The sequence below is a fragment of the Centroberyx gerrardi genome, chromosome 8, assembly GCF_048128805.1.
Source record: "Centroberyx gerrardi isolate f3 chromosome 8, fCenGer3.hap1.cur.20231027, whole genome shotgun sequence".
Taxonomy (NCBI): Eukaryota; Metazoa; Chordata; class Actinopteri; order Beryciformes; family Berycidae; genus Centroberyx; species Centroberyx gerrardi.
In genome coordinates this window covers 14,163,490-14,181,278 of record NC_136004.1, presented here as the reverse complement: position 1 = coordinate 14,181,278, position 17,789 = coordinate 14,163,490, and the positions used below count along the sequence as shown (strand labels likewise).

The 17,789-nt window shown below is 44.9% G+C and overlaps 1 protein-coding gene across 1 annotated transcript in view; it reads right to left on the bottom strand.

Annotated features, from left to right (window-relative positions):
* Positions 1 to 17,789, bottom strand: part of arb2a (ARB2 cotranscriptional regulator A) — a 155,279-nt gene that overhangs the window by 20,888 nt on the left and 116,602 nt on the right. The window lies entirely within an intron of this gene.

The window sequence follows — 17,789 nt, the reverse complement described above, 5'->3', positions numbered from 1 at the left end:
CACCCCTCTACCACCATAACTCCGCAGCAGAGGAAAACTTCTCAGCGTCTATCTTGGAAATATACTGCTCTCTATCGTCTGAGGCCGGGGATTCTTAAAGCTGGGAAAGTCTACATCTCACTGTGAGACTCAGGTTCACTGAAATGTACTAGCGCTCTTGTCACTTTGGACCCACTAGACGCGGGTCCATGACATATTTCGGGTCCTGACACATAGCTTGTAAATTATTGGTTTGAGACGTAATGCTTTCAGTCTCCATAATGGTTTTCCACTAATCTATTGGCACAAAGTGAGTATTAGCAAAGAGCAAAACACATTTGGTGTCATTTATTAAATGAGCATTCATAATTAAAATCGATATCTTGGGTAAAGATAATGCTTTACTTCAAATGTTGCTCATAAGGCATTACAAGACATCAAAACGCACACTAGGGGTGCATTGTAATTCTAATCACATCATAATATAATAAATTAATCCTGTGTTACAATAAATGCCATAATGTATGATAATGCGGGACATATTCTGATGTGATTACAATGAAGATATAATGCTTATATGCTCATAATATGATGCCGTGCAATATGTTTCAATTACATTACCAAGTAGGCTTTTGCTTTTGATATCTGATATAACATTGCTAAGTAAAATAAATTACAAATCTGGCTTTTTTTTTTTTTTTTTTTACTTAAAAACGTGTCTATCAAGAAAATTAAACATACTAATTTGAAAGCCTGATATACAGTACATGCTAATTGTACACTAAACTGAACTATTAGCCTGGCAAATCATCATTCATTTAATTGATTGCATCCAGTCCTCTTCCAACTTGAAGCTCATAAGACTTCCCTTATTAAGTACCAAGATCTGTCTTTAAAAGATATTTTCATTTTAGCCTTTAGCTAGATGATACAGCTCGCTCTGTGAGACCAAAACTAACCGGTCTACCACTTTCTCTTTGCTGTCTAAAAATATTATTTGTTCACTGCTTTTCCTCCCACATACATGTACCACCGCTTTGTTCCCGACCCTCTCATGACCCCCAAACACCAGCAAGCTAAGACTAAGCAGGATGAGGGCTACAGAGGCCAGAATAGCATGAGCTGTGGCACACTACTACTATGGACCGGTTGTGAGCTCAGCTGTTTAAAACCCCAATCTCATTACTATAACTCCTGATACTGAGGAAATACGTTGGCTGAAGGGGAGAGTGAGGGAGAGAGAAAGTGAGAGTAAGCTAAGGGCGAAGCAGAAAGCAGAGGTCTAGCTGAGGGTAAAGCCATTGGTTTGTGCCTGTGACTGTTAACACAGAGACTTACAGTCTCTTGGCTGGGGCTTCCATCATTAGCTATTAGCCAGTGCCAGTTGACATGCTTAGTAGTTGAAAAAACTGAGTAAAAAAAAAAAGGCACATTAACCCAATCGCCTTTTCAGCTCTGGGGAGAGTCTGTTTCAGAGCTGTCTTTCTTATAGTCTGCCTTGCTTTGAAACACTCTTGACGGCTGGCTGGCTGGCTGACGGGCTAGGTGACTAGCAGGATGGTTGTCTGAATGACAACATCTAGCTGTATGATTCCCTGGCTGGCTGGCTGGCTGACTACCTAGCTAGGTGGCTGGTCGGTGTGCTGGCTGCTGGCTGGGTAATAGCAGAGAGTTTATGTTATTGTTGAGCTCTACTCGACACCCTGAGTGTGTTTAGACGTGCCCTGTAAACTGTGCATAAGAGCATCCACTGGATATAGAAGCCCTCATCCAAAACCCTCCTAAAATAGGCAGAGACAGAGTCCGGGTAAAGGGGGGAGCCGGCTAGCTAGAGAGGGAAGGGCGCTGAGGGAAAGGTTGAGAGTTCACAGCTGAGTTCAGGCGGGCCCTGCGCTGCTTTGGGCCCCCGGCCAAGGCTGAGATTGGGATAAGCTCCTGATGGTTCCACTGTGAAATGGGATCAGAGGAGGGACAGAGGGAGGGATGGAAGGATGGAGGGAGCGGGTGGGGAGGTGGGGGGCTAACTGTACGAATGGCCCAGAGTTGGCGTTGAGATTTGAAATTGTTTAACAAGCTGGCGTTAGAATATGCTGCCGGGAGCAGGGCTGACTGAATTGCAGCAGAACGAGGAGGGAGCAGACATGGAGGAATTTCTATTCATTTTTGAGTATAAAGACTGCTGGAATAGCGTGTGTTTTGATTCGATTTCTTAAGAACCACATGGTCAAGGCCGGAGGAAATTATCCTCAAAACACCGAAGTGAGAGGGAAAAAAATGAATCCATTCTCACAAACTACATAATATAACACATTTTTTGTAGTATAACTGATAAAAAAAAAGGTCACACAGTCATACCTACCATGACTAGATAGTCATAGTAAACACTGAAAGTGAAAGTTTAGGTTCAGTTCGCCAAAGTGCCTGAGGGTTCGCTTCATGGCAGGTGCCGGAGAGTTTGTTCACTAAAAGCTGATCAAGCTAACCTTAAAGTTACCTCAGTGTAAATGCTCTACAGTAGACTAAGAGTGGGAGTGCCCTTATCCTCTCAGCAGGGGAGGGGAAGAAAGAGAGGGGGAGAGAGAAAGAGGTAGAGAGAAAGAAAGAGTCTTTAGAAGAGAGGGAAGCTCTCCTGACTAATTTTGGAGGGGTGAACAGTGCAGAGTTCAGATTTGTGGCAAAGCACGATTTGCAATAAAAGTGCATGCACCACTTCAGCAAATATTAACAAGAACTGGAGGCGCTTGCTATTGCTGGAGACAACCTCAGCATTTAATTAGCTTCTTAGAAACTGTCACTTTTGGGAAAATAGTATGTATGGCTAGCTGTCAAATGCAATCACAATAACCAAAATGATGTGTTTCTCTTCTTTTAACAAACAAGGAAACGAAAGTAATTGACTTTAGCGACCTGACAATTTGCACCATACAACATGGTGCAATTCTCCAGTTATGTTTCCAAGATGTGTTTTTGACATATTGACACTGGTTGCATATAAACCTGCAAGAGCATTATACAGTTCTATAATCCATAGATAAATGTCAAAGTGCATGTTCACATTACATAATTTGTGTTTTAATGTTTTTGTAGATGTTCCCAAGCGCAGAAGAATGCTTGTGTGTTTGCGCAGTCTCTGTGTGTGTGTGTGCACGCGCCTGAGTGTGCATGTGTCTGTGCACGCGTATGTGTGTGTTTCAAAGCCTGTGTGTGGATCTAGATTCTGGGAACTCATTACCAGGAAAATCAATGCATGACATTGGTTTATAGCAGACGGCTTCTCATCAACCTAAGACCTCATTCCATCCTCTTTCATTTCTGGCCGAGCACAGACACTAACATGTATGTACACAGACACAAACACACAGATCAATACACTCAGTGTATACAGAAGGCACAATCACCCCTATGAGCATGATGAAACACAGCTGAAAATGTGTAAAGGCTTTATTTGTGTGTGTGTGTGTGTGTGAGAGAGAGAGAGAGAGAGAGAGAGGGAGAGAGAGAGAGAGAGAGCGAGAGAGGGAGGGAGAGAGAGAGAGAGAGAGACAGACAGACAGTGTGAACAGCCGTGTGTGTCCGTGAACTCACAGAAGGCAGCATGTGCATTAGCTTACAGAAAAATGTGTAAGCATGTTTGTGTGATCATGTATTTGTGCAAGCGTGCAGATATACATTTTGTGCTTGTGAGAGTCAGTGTAATGCATCAGTGTATCTGTGTGTGTGTGTGTGTGAGTGGGTGTGTGTTTGCAGGCAGGCGTGTCTGATGAAGATATCAGAGTTAGCAGAGCCAGGGCAGGATTGGAATGTTGAGGAGGGCTGGGGGGCTCAACAGGCAGAAAAGAGGATGCTGTCTGCCTGAAATACACACACACACACACACACACACACACACAAACATATACACACCTTCCCTCTCTCTGTCATGGCCTCTGCTCCTACTGTATGTGTGGCACGCAGCATGCTTTAAAGCCAGAACTGCGAAGCACAACACTGTCTGCCTGGGGAATTCTCTACCTCTACATCACTCTCTCCTCCTTTTCACATCTCTTTCTGCCTCGCTCGCTCGCTCCTCCGCTTCCTCACTCTCTTCCCCAACTCTGACTGTACGGTAACCCTGAAAGAACTTTTGCTTGCACAGCCTTCCCACAAAAGGGACTCTCTCTCTCTCTCTCTCTCTTTCTCTCTCGTAGCCAACGAGCAGAAGAGACGGCAACCCCCGTGCTCAAGAGTGATCAATTTTTAATTTCTCCCCACTTTTTCATGTCGTGTCAGAGAGAGATGTCAGCAAACAGGAGCCCTGGGGAGGGGAGGGGAAGAGGGAAGGAAGAAAGGGGGGTGGGGAGGGTGGGGGGAGTGATAGCAGATGAGGGAAGTGAAGGTGAGGAGAGCTGAGGGGAAGACAGGTGAGCAGAGCATAGGGGGGAGAGAAAAAAAACATAAACTGAAAAAATACAGACCAATATTTGCAATCGCAGTGAGTGAACGGCGAGGTTGCCACAGTATGGCTGCTCACATATATGGATCCACCATATATCTGTTACATGTGATGTCTATCTGGCTCATCTCCAGTAATACAGTCTTAACATTTCTTCACATATCTTATAATGCATCAGTTGTTCATTCATTCAGTTTTGTTTGTTATCCAATTTCCTACAAGGTGCCGGCTGCTGTGTTTGTGCCGCAAGGTGGCTTGGCTGACTGGCTGGCTGGCTGGCTGGCTCTTCCTGGTGACATGGGCGGTGAAAACGAGCAGAAAATCTAACTGTTCCATATCAAGGAATATTTTTACTGCCGCTAATGTGACTTAAATACCTTGTTCCACAGCTGAGTGGGCTGGCACCTGCTGCAACCGGCAGCTAGCCTATTACAGCTCAGTACAGAGCTGTCGCTAATTTTCTGATTCAATTAGCATGCTTCAGAGCTTTCCAGTCTAATTGCAAACTACTTCACAGTTACCTCTCTGATTAATCGCTGCCCATCTGCGAGCCATTGCACGCAAAACTTGGTGGAACAAATTTGTGTATTCTCGAACATCAGCAGCGCCGCCGCGAGCTGTTGAACAGGCTTCTATCTCAGCCGGTCGCTCAGAAGCCCTGATAGCCGGCCCTTATGCCCTCTTCTCCCAAAGGACCGTGCTTTCAGAGGCTGTCAGGCGCACGACTGAAAGACCACTTCCCGATGTTCTGCCAATTTTGTGGGAAGGTTTGTCAGCAAGCACAGTGCCACTGACTCACAACACATAGTAACTAAGTGGATTGGCGGATTGAGAAGAGTAAAGTGTGTGTGTGTGTGTGCCAATGTTGTGTGCAGGCAGAAAACAGACAAAGCTAGGGATCACAGGTCATAGTGTATCCAGTGTAGAGTTTGAACTAGCCTTCCTATATTGAAAGGTCAAAGCCAGAGAAATGAAGAGCAAAGATAGGCTCCAGAGGCTGGATCAACACATCAACAACACTACTGTATCGCGCCGCGGTTTTGCTGCCCTAACACATGCCCTCACCTATACTTGAACCTTTATTTCTCCAATTCTGTCGGACATTTCTCTTAAACACTACAAAGCAAAAATGCTATCTCACAGGCCTGCTGCCATCCTAATACTACTAGATTCCTAATCCTGCCATTGACCTATGGTAGTCCCATTCCTGTGGGCTCTGAACCTCTTCGACATAAATGGAACAACAATGAAATCCCGTTGTTGGGCCCCTGCACTCGTACACCACTAACCCTGTAGGCCTAAAGACCTCTAAACAGATCAATAAAGTATCTCGCTGGCCTACTGTTCTATTAATCCTAAGGGCCCTAACACAGAGCAGATGAGTGTTATTGCCTGCAGCGGGGATAGTATCTGATGAGTGGGACAAAAACAGGAATAAGCATAAACCACAAGCCTCAAATGAACAAATGTAGCGTTAGTTAGTTGCTGTTGGTCATACAGTAGTTGTTGGTAAAACTGCCCATTTCCACTGTCAAAATGTTGCCCGTGTATCATAGCGTTCACCCTGTTCTGGACCCTAACCCTTCACCTGAAACCCTGGTGGCCCTCAGGCATCCTCAATGGATCAACAATGCTATATTCTTGGCCCAATACTCCTAACCTCCCCCTACCCTAGAACCCAGTCCTGTGTAGTCCAGCCCTGGAGGCCTTAACCCTCCTCCAGGCCTGCCAGGAGACCCATCACCTCTCCCACCACACCAGATCAATAGCTCAGTGTTGTTCCGTGCTGCCGGCCAATGTTTACTTTTGTTGACCTCTGGAGCTCAGGAGAGCAGCAAAGGACAGATGACAGTGGAAACAGGGCAAAGAGTTAACATAGTAGCGCCAGGGAAGAGAGGATCAGGGCGGAGAGGACACAAGCTACAGAGAGAGGGGCAGAGGTAATATACTGGTATCAAAGAGGAAAGGAGCAGGGTTGGAGAGGAGAAAAGAGAAGGGTAGAGAGGACACGAGGGGAGGGCAGAACGAGCGTTCAAGAGGCAGAGGATACACCGATATCAAAGAGAAAGGAGCGCAGCAGAGGTGAGCAGAAAGAGCGGCAGAGGAAAAGCGCCAGTGTTTGACAATGAGAGAGAAGAGTGCAGACAGAGGGTTAGAGGAGTGTAGCTCGGGTCAGAGGTAAGGCTGAGGTATCTGAGGTTATCATATCAGTCAGTTGGCTAGAGGCTTCCAGCTATCACAGCCAGGACACGTCGCTCTCAATCCCACACAATCCTCCTCTCTGTTCTCCAACCCAGCCCTATTGACAAATCTAAAACCAAGGTCACAGCAGTGTTTACACAGCCTTTAGCCCAAATTACATCATCCAAACGCCTGCCCGCTGGATGCAACGCACTGTCGCTGAGAGTAAATGACCTGGCAGCCTGCCGCTGACAGAGATGAGAGAGAGAGAGAGAGGGAGAGAGAGAGACACAGAGAGAGTGAGAAAATGAGAGAGAAAAGAAAAGTCGGCGATACACAAAGAGAGAAAGAAATGGCACAAGAGCTTGGCATGTAGACAGAGTTATTGGGGTGTCCAACCTATGCCCTCCACAGAAACATGCAAGGTCCCCTCCAGCATACACACACACACACAACCACAAAACATATATTGTCATCCTGTCTATGGGAATGCTTTCCCCTTATGAGCCTATGCACTAAACAACAGGGGAGCATAATGCATATTGTTGCTGGCTCCCAATAATGATGTATAACCCGGTGGCTGCACAGGAATATAATACCAATATGTCAGGTCTCTGATTTGGCCACAATTTGCATGGTTATAATAGCTTATCGACTGGCTCAAGGTTGAGCAGGGCCAGGCGGCTCCACTGTAATGACTGGTCGTGTGCCTCCGACAGTTTATTTCAAGCTCCTGTGGCTCAGTCACCCGGCCCCCCATCTCGTCAATACCCAATCTTTATCCCACTATCTGCCTCCCGACAAACTCCGCACAAGCACACCACCCCCCCGCCTCCCTCCCTCCCCACCCGCCAGCAATCCCAACTCCACCTCCTCCACCTCTTCCATCCTGGTATTTTTTTATTTTTAAATTATTCCTGTATCATACAAGCATTTCCCATTGAGATCAATACAGGTGCAATTCATTAGGCCTCCCAAAATCTGCTTGTCTGCAAGCATTTGCCCGTATAACAGCTATCGACCCTGCCTGGGTTGGCCCGCCGCCCACCGACTTCAGTGTCTGCGCAGCAGCACGAGTGGCGAGCTCCAGTAACAGAAACAAACTTTTTAAAATTAAAATTATGGATTTTTGTTTGAAAGAAGGGGAAATGTAGGCTATGAGATGACCTCTAAGAATAAGCATTTTTATTTACAATAATATCTGTAAGTCCTTTTGGAATTGTATTCTTCCAAGTGATCCACAAACGATTAGAGTTTGATTCACATTCAAAACAAATATATGTAAACTTCCACATATCATCGCTATGCTATGACATGAGCTTGTGTGAAATACTGTGCATCATCCTCAGGAGAGAGAACTCTTTATTAGACATTGTTTACAGAATCACATGAATGATGTATCATCGTATTCCCCAAACACAACACACACACACACACACACACACACACACACACACACACACACACACACACACACACACACACACACACACACACACAAACACACACACACAGACACAGACTTGTGGGAGAACACTCATGTCACACTGTGAGACAGGACCAAATGGAAACAGATAGTGGCTCCTCTGTCAAACACAGACTGTAATGGATTCAAAGGAGATATTCCCCTCTCCTAACTTCCCCTAATTTTTCCATTGACAAAAAAGCTTAACCAACCCTTTTTTTTTATTTTGCAAGGATACGGTGCAAGGTAAAAATCATGTGATCAACGGCAAAAAAAACAACACACACACTACTCCTGGCTAAGAGATGAAACTTGTGAATTTCCGACGAGAAGCTTTCAATAATACTTATTAGCTGGCCTTTAACTATGTAACAAAATAATCACACTATCGAAACCCCTTAGACATCTCTGTGTCCGTCTAGGAGAGCTTGAAGAGAAGAGAGAGGAGGGAAAAGAAGGGATGAATAGAGAGGAAAGGAGAGGAGGGAAGTGAGAGATAAAACAGAGTTAGAGAGAGAAAAGAGATGGGATAGTGGTGAAGAAGTGAGAAGAGAGAGAGAATCAGGCACAACAACTGAAGCCAGGCGGACGTCTGTCTTCGTAAAGCACTCCATGAGTTTGTCACTGTAAGTCCTTTCCTTCCCAATAGACTACAACAATGTCAAACACTTGACAGAGTGTGATTGCTCCAACAGCTCCATTCACCGAGTCGGTGTCAAGGGCAATGCCTCGAGAGAAAGTCTTCAAGTGTTGTGGAAAGAAGTCAGACAGTTAGGCAAGAGAAACCCTACAATCCCTACCCAATGTCCTTTCCACTTAGACAGCTGCGGTACAGTGTCGCTTTAAATGGCTGTTCATAAAAGAACGTGGACCGTGTCTTCATTTCTAAAAGAACAAATACAAAATGTTCAAAACTTTCTCTTCTTTCGGCTGGTTTAGTGTTGTGCTCACTCTTTTTTGCAACTTCATCTCATTCTGATGAAAATCCCAGTGACAGAGATTGGCCTAACATTGTAGGTTGGTCTAATACCTTTAATTTTTCAGTTGTAAACTATTTATTTGGCGAAGTGCTAATGGTTTTCCAGAATGACTGGGTTGAAACACTGCAAAAAGGCTAAATTAAAGTAGTAAAGTTGTGAGCTGTTAAAGTTACTGAATGGATTAAATCTATACTGTATTGCTCATTATGTTTCATTGGCCTATGTGTACTGTGATCAAAAGGAACAATGAATAGCAGACAGTTCCCAGCTGGCTCTCCTCTCTCCTCCTTCCAGTCTGATTAAAATCTAGGACAGAATGGTGGAACAGAGATCAAATGTCCATGAAATGGGCAGACGCCCATCAGAAACCCCCATCTAACCTCTCCAACAACAAAAACTTCAATTGAAACTTATTCTCCTAAATAATAGACTACATTTTTTTATATTGGCAATGAGACATTGATATAACTACAGGCTGTATTGCATGAAATCTAGGGTACAAAGGGCATCAGTTGTGGGACACAAAATATAAATCAATCTTAGTAGAAGTAGAAAAGTAGAAACATGATCATATCTCACATTATCAGCAAAGTGAGCAAGCTACCAACCACTCATAAAATGGGATGATTTCCATGCTGCTGACAGTAGTTTGAATTATGAGGTAAGAACAGCTATGGTCCTACTGTACAGTTGATGAAATGTTGTACCCCACTGGTAAACTGTCAATACCCAAACTTAATGTCACTGTAGACATTTCATCTCATCAACACACAAACTTTTGACACAACATCCACTGCATGCAGTCACAACAAACACTACATCTACGCTAAATTGATTTCTGCCTCTGCTTCTCGTCCTGTTACACAAAAGTTTGAATGGCCTGGCAGGATTTGAAATGAACTGAGAGGATCTGCAGGAGCTGTTTTTGTTACACATAGTGAGTGCAGGTGATGCTTGCCTGTGTGTGGACAGGTTGTTATTATTTAAACAGGAACGAGAACACAATAGTCTTAATGCTACATGAGACAGACAACCTGCATTTTTTCCATAACTTCAAAGTTGTGCTGCAATAAACTGATGGGCTATAAAATTATCATCAGGTCATAAAAGCACCAATATCTAGTTATGGAAGACCAGAGATTAAACATTTTAGATACTTCCTCAATATGCTTAAGAAATTAATAGCTGGTCTTCCAAATTCCTTTTGAGCATATTTTGGTGCAGTTAGCTAGAGTCTCTCACATGTTGCAAATGCAAACATACTATGAATAAGACATGCAATGAAGAAAAAAAACCCAACTAAATTTGCTGAGCAGATCAAAAAAAGACCATAAGGTGCATGATGATAAATATTTTCTTTAAAATAATTTCCTACATTTTGGATTTTCAGTCAAATAGTGACCATGGCCATGATGCTCTACAGTCTCTGTGAGCTGCTTTCTTCTGGTACATTTCAGTATGTCGTCCTTCCATTATTTTCTATTTAAGCATCACTTATTATTCGTCCAGAAAGGAACTCGGCTAGATTTTGTATCAGATCCAACCATAAAACCCCCAATACCTTCCAAATGAGTGCACAAAACAGATGATTCGGATTACTGCTTGTAATTCTGTGTTTTTCTTTTTTGGGAGCATTAGAATGCACCATTCTTAGAGATTTGACAATAACAAATTAATGAGAAAATCCTATATGTGGTGCCTTTGAACACCAGAAAAAAAATGAATACCCTTATAAGATTTTTGTTTTGATCCAGAGGTGAATGACATGTTGCACTGCTGGTATTTTGAAAACAGAGCCCAAAAAAGCAATTGCATCGGCTGTCTGATCACCAAGCCAACCCATTGCTTTGACAAATCAATTCAGAAACATCTCTGTTTTGGCTGTTATGAAGCCATTTCCGAAATACAAGGGGAGGGGTGGGAGAGAAGGCAGAAAGGAGAAGAAAGGGATAATTCAAAAGGGGTGGTGGAAATAGGCAAGGAGTGGTCCTCGGTCGAGAGGTCAGAGCGAAGCCGGAGCGGCCATGCCTACTGTGGGCACTCAGCTGGAACTAAGTGCGGACGCTGAGACGCCAACTATTGGAACACCGCCAAGGACCTCTCACCCTGCTGCGCTTTCTCTCCCTCTCTGACTACCCAAGATTCAACAATGAGTGGGGACTCACTCTGCCCCCCCCCCCCCCCCCCCCCCCCCCCCCCGCCCCCACACACACACACACACACCCATTCCCCCACCCCCACAACCCCCTCGCACTCATTCAGTCACTCGGCTTAACATTTTCATTACGGCAGGCACAGGGACGGGAGGACAGAGGAAGATCGCCGAATGGGAGGATGTGAGGGATGGAGGGGTGAACTTTAGAACTCTGACAGCCATGTTACCCAAAATATTGCACTCATTCATATTTCAACACCCCTACGGGCGATAGGGTGGGTATGGCCGATAGAGTGTGTATGTGTGTGTGTGTGTGGACCACCCTCTCTCTGGGATGTGTGGGAGAGACAATGGGGCCAGTGAACTAGTCCAAACAGCTGTGAGTGTGCTGGGTGTCATACCACCTCCACACACACACACAGAGAGAGACACACACACACAGACACACACACACACCATCTGCTGACACCAACACATGACAGAGCAAATAGGATTACAGTATGGAGGAAGACGAGGAGGATGATCTAAACACCATAATATCATTTTCCAAGAAGGGAAGAGGCAGGCGCTGGGGCAGGGCTTGGGGCTGGGCAGGGGTGGGGTGGGGCGAGGGGTTTACCGGGGGGGGCGGGGAAGGGGCTTAGTCGGTCAGGGGTCAAACCTACAGTGCAGCGATCTAATGGCTGTCTGGTTTGTGTACTGCGGCTTAGCTCATGTTTTCCAAAAACAAGATACAGAAACTAGGCCAGGATTCAAGAGATGAAAAGCACCACAAATAGCACACAGGATAAATGAAATGCTCCAAAGTTCACATAGTTCAAACGATTTTTTTTTTTTGCAGTAGAACCTTGTTTATCCGAACTCCTCAGAGACGGAAGTTGCTCAGAAGAAAATGTTTGATCCAAAAGAATATAAAGAAATCGCTGACCAGAACTTATTCAAATATGAAACATGCAAGCGCATATATTGTACATTCTAATTTGTTGTAGAAATGTATCACCCTTGCTGATGTCATGTACAGTAAATGCAATATACCGTATATTCGCATTGAGGCTTTATTGTATGATAAATTCAAGTCACTAGGCCTGTTTCACGTCTCTATAGGGTTAGTGGCAATTTTTAACGGATGTTAAGCTTTTCAGCTGTGTAGTGTGAAGGTTACAGGCCACACATCAAGCTACAACATCCGCCTTATACCCTCTGACATGGTCAAGATAACAAACACTGACCGGCAACTACAATTAGAACCTCGAGTTAAACCCTCTCGTACCCTGTCATTCGAAAGAAACATTTTCATATCACTTTATTATCATGTGATTTGTCGACTAATATTCAATGTATTAAAAGAGATTATGGCTGCATTAGAGGATTATAGGTTTTTTAAGGAACCAGGAATGAATGCACAGTGACCACCCCCCCACACACACACACACACACACGCACACACACACACATACACACTCACACCCACTCGCCACCACCCTCTATGAAAGAGATTACAATGTGATTTCTAGAATTGTAGTGCAAAACAATCCCTTTCTCTTTGAATCTAAAAAACAAACAAACATGTTGCTGTTGTGTATTTGCGGGTATGTTTCTGTCTTATCCTCTCCCATCCGTTCATTCAACCATACATGCATCCTCCCCTCTGTTGATTGGTTTGAGGGCATGCCTGTGTGACAGAAGAAGGTTGATCCTGAGGCCACTGCGGGGCAGGAATGCCAAGCAGGGGTTTAAGCTGTAGGGTAACATCTATGTCAAAAAACCCATCGCATGTGAGGCTGAGTTGAGCCGGGCCGGGCCAGTCCAGACTAGGATTGAGGTCTCTACTGAGACGGTCTAATACAAACCCATCCAGCATGGTCCACAGGAGCCAGCCTGACATGTGACTGGCTGCGACACCTCAAGGTCAGAGGTCAGCGCAGATTTCAGCAAATCTGAGCAGGCACGGCATGAGCTTATACTCAGGGCAGGGAGGGGGGCATGGCTTGGCCTCCAACCCTAACCCGCTAAGACCCTTGAAGTTTTTTACCCTGACCTAGACTTGACTCCTTCATCTGGGATGTTAGCTATACTAATTACTGCCTGATAGCCGCCTGGTGCCAAACGCAATTCACTTTACCCCGGTTCTCCTCGACTCTGCTCCAACAGCTGGTGCCAACCTCACTTAGCGCCCATGAAGTGTTTCAGACACAAAGTGCGGGCCCCCACCTTTCCTCCTGCCCCTGGCAATCTACCTCTTTTGTTTAGGGTTTTGTTATCTGGCCACATGTTGTTCAGAGGGCAGGGTTGGGGGGAAAGGGGAGTTGCAGTATGAAACATCAGAAGGTGAGCTGGCGTACGCTCTGTTTTAAAAAAAAAAAAAAAAAAGCACTGCACAAGCCAAACAAAAGGGGATTAAAATGGCGCCACGGATGGATTTGGAATTTGCGCCTCAGAATATTGACCCCACCCTTTTCCATCTCAAGGGCAAAAATGAGACAAATTGTCTCCTGTGCGGCAGGGGGTTCAGTAAGGGTCTGAACAAGGGACGAGGTGGGGTGGAGGTGGTTGGAAGGGGGGCCAGCACCACACTGGTGTCAGGTGACTGGGGCTCAAGGATGGGGTAGGGGAGTTACCCTCAGAGTCAGGAGGCCCAGTTCTGATCCCCTCCACCCTTCAGTCTATTTCCTCTATGCCCCCACACCCCCCTAGCCGACCTTGTGGCGCCCTCCACTACCTGATCCGCATGTCCACCACTTGGCCTAAGACCCACTCCTCTGCCCTGTGGGCTGCTCCCACACCTCACTACAACTGACACACATATCTGGGAACACAGAGTGGGCCCAGACCTATGTGAGTGTATGTGTGATTATCAGTGTGTGTGTGTGTGTGGGTTGTTGGGGAGCAGTGCCTGTATCATCAAGTGTGCCTACATGTGTAGGGCTATCTCTGGGCTTGTACGTGCACATGTGTATCTGTAAGCGTACATGCAGTGTGTGTGTGTGGGTGTGTGTGTGTGTCTGTGGACAAGCGGCCTGTCTATGTTGATTAGATAGGAGGTGAGCCCTGTGGTAGGAGGACATGCTGGCTGACCAGCACACAGACGCAGAGGCAGGGAGGCAGGCAGGCAGGCAGGCGTGGTTTTTCCGCTGGCTCTGTAGTTCGGCCCTGAGAGGCACAGAGGGGTGATAACCAGAGCCCGCACTAGGTCAGCCAGATAACACGCCTGGACACACAGCATTCTTCTTCTTGGGAGGATACACACACACACACACACACACACACACACACACACAAACATGGATCTGCAGGAATGCATGCGCACATATCTACACAACGTATGCATGCTCACACCGCGCAAACACATCCCTTAACATTAACTCATCACACTGTGATAGGTGACACAGTCAGAGAGCCTCAGGGGAAAAACCCAACCTTGAGAGTGAAAGGAGAAATAGAAAGTGACTGACAAGATATGAAAATAGAAATGATGACAACACCAATGTACAAAATCTAGACAAAATTTCAGAGTTTGTCCAATTCACAATATGTCTATGCATACCATATAACGAGAGCCCGCAATAATTTTCCCTTGCATGAAATATGTCAGTCACCTCAATGAGAGAGACCACCAAACACATCACCAGCTGTGGGAAAGTTGGGAGTGACACAGGGGAGACAAACGCTAACACCAATTAGACACATTACACTTGAAGGCATCCCTCTCTCTCAGAGAGGCATTACGGTAAAACAAACCCACTTAGTTGCTAACTAGGGAAAACATATTACACAATACATTATGACATATTTAGCGTCCTGTTTGGAGTCAGTGCCAGAGCTTTTTCAGTGCTGGAAGTCAGCTGACACAGGGGTCAGAGGTCACCTGGGGCTGCCCAGAGCTGTGACAGGCCAGCCGCGGTCAGAGGATGTCGGTGGATAAGGAAGAGAAGCAGGAAAAGAGGGCTGAGGATTAGGAGCCATAGCATCAGTGAGGGATGAGTGCAGCCTATCTCATTACTCCCAGGCACAATAAGCACAACAACTCTCCAAGCACTTTATAATTGCAGCTTCCTAGGCCACAAACAAGCTTGTGTTTATTACCCCCTCTACACTTTGGCGCTTTCACTGCAAGAAAATCATCCTCTAATTGCCACATTTCCCTAATACTAGCGCACGCCGGTGTCACGGGCTGTTTGTCTCCTGTCCCGGAGATGGCTGGTTAATAAAGTTTTTATCTGTCAACGTGGAGCACAGGGGAGGATCCAAGGTCACTGCTGCGCGCTCAAAACCCGCCTGGTCGCGGAATCGACTATCACTTTTGTTTACATAATTATATAAATAAGTTTTAATTTTCTTTCCTCCGTAAAAAAAAGACAACAAATAAATATTCTAATTTGAGGCTGATTACGACTCAAGGACCTTCAAGGATGATTTTTTTTTCATTTTCCAATCATCTCTTTGGCAATTATGTGCATTCCTAATATATTCTCAGAGCTTGCATGTTTGTTCTTTTTTTATTTCATAACAATCACATTAAATGTGCATTTAATTATAACCTAATTGTGAAAGAGAAGAGAGGGGGGTAAAATGGCTGCCACAACATATCAAAAAAGGCTTTAACTAAACAGAAGCAGTGGGTTTAAACTAACAGAAGAAACATCTAAACCACACACGCACACACACACACACACACACACACACACACAAATAAAGCAATATTAAATTGACTGGTTTTCCCGGATGTTGTATCTCAGCGTGTGTTCTCCAGTCCAACAATTATGCGTATGTGTGTGTGTGTGTGTGTGTATCTGTGAGCGTGTGTGCTCGCTTGTGTGTATTAATTAGCAGTAAAACCTTATGAACTGGCCTTATGAACCCACAACAATAACAGTCTCCACGAAGAAAGAAACGTGTAACAAGCACAAAAGAAGTGCATGAAAAGAGCACAAAAGATTAGCAAAATAACAAAAAAAACTAAAAAACTTTCACTTAATTACACGTAATACTGCCACATCTTGGAGCCACGATCATAAAATCAAATTAGAAGTGAGGAGCAACAACATTACGTTTGTACCATCTACAGTATAATTACCAGATCCCCACTGAGAATCAGTCACGGATTGCTCACCAGGTAAATTAGGATAATATGGCACCTAAACTCCATGACCACAACTGACCAAGGCTAATTCTAGTTCTAAACAGGGAAAAACTGATTAAACAAGGCTACGCTAGGACCACAGGCTGCAACACAATCTCTGTTATGCTGCTGTCCTAACATAATTTACATTGTGTGGGGGGCAGAAAAAACAACTACTAGTGGTATCGTTGGAGTGTTTGGAAAACAGTTAGAAATTCACAGAGGATGGTGATAAATCTGACTGCATGCATTTCATCTCCATTTTGGACCTTTTAAAGAGATGCAAAAATTCACACCCATGGCTTTGTCCTCCTCGTCATTTTAAATAAACTAAACATAGTCATATCCAGGTTTTTCATCTTGAATAAAAGTCCTGTGGAGCAATGAATTAGCTTGATTTTTCTTTTTCTTTTTTTGCCAGCGTGAACTTGTAAGGATTTATAGTGACACTCTCATATGATTACTCAAAAGATTAACCTTTCCCCGCCCTAATCTACTTTATCCCATCAACTAACTTCACCTAGCGGCACCACCTGCTAGGGCCACTATATGTTTACTGCCAAAACATTTATGATCTTAAGGCTAAAATAGCATTATATATTTCAGATGTAATCCGTGCATCAGTCAACTTAAAGTAAACGCTAAAACTTAAAACTCCAGCATGGACACTCCAATTTGAGCAAATGTGGCACTGCAAGGTGTGGGGTTTTCCTTTTTGGCTTGGTTTCTATCCTCTCCTCTCCTAGAGGACAAGGTCATTGCCACTAATACCGATAAGTATCATCTATTTAATGAGAAAGGTCTTGCTACATGGATAACTTCACTGTCACACACACATTGCTGGGTGGCAACTTGTGCCTTGCTAATGAGGGCACTGTGATACTGGAAGCGCACGGGATGAAGGTGATTGCTCAGAATTATAATGCTAGTAGCCGTTAGGATTTGCCATGCCCCCTTGGGGATTATTGGATTAATTTCACGCCAGGGAATGCACCTAAAACCAGTCTAGAGCCACAAGAACACTTCACAGTAGCGTGCTATTATGTCGGTATTTTCTGTTTTGTGGCCGTGCCCGGTACAGCATGACTCCATTGGGGAAAGGCGGTAGCTACCATCCCCTACAGTCACTCAGGACCAAAAACACACTTGCCGCCATTATCAATCCTCCATCTTAAACCATCTTTACACTTGATCCTCTTGATGCTGCTGCCGTCACATGTGGTATATGCACGGTTTGTGTCCCTTTTTCTGAGTAGTTCGCCACATGTCGAGGTCAGGGGTAAAGGCTGGGGGGATTAGAGCCTATATCTACTCAATGAGAAGAGGCCATATGGGCAAATGAGATCCATGTCCGTCGAGCACTAATCTGGGGATGCCCTCTGAGTGACCAGGGATGGACACTACCCACAGCAGCTAAGAGGCTTGGGGATTCGGCAGCCTGTGGCCTGGTCTACTGTACTCTGTACGTTAGCTCCCCC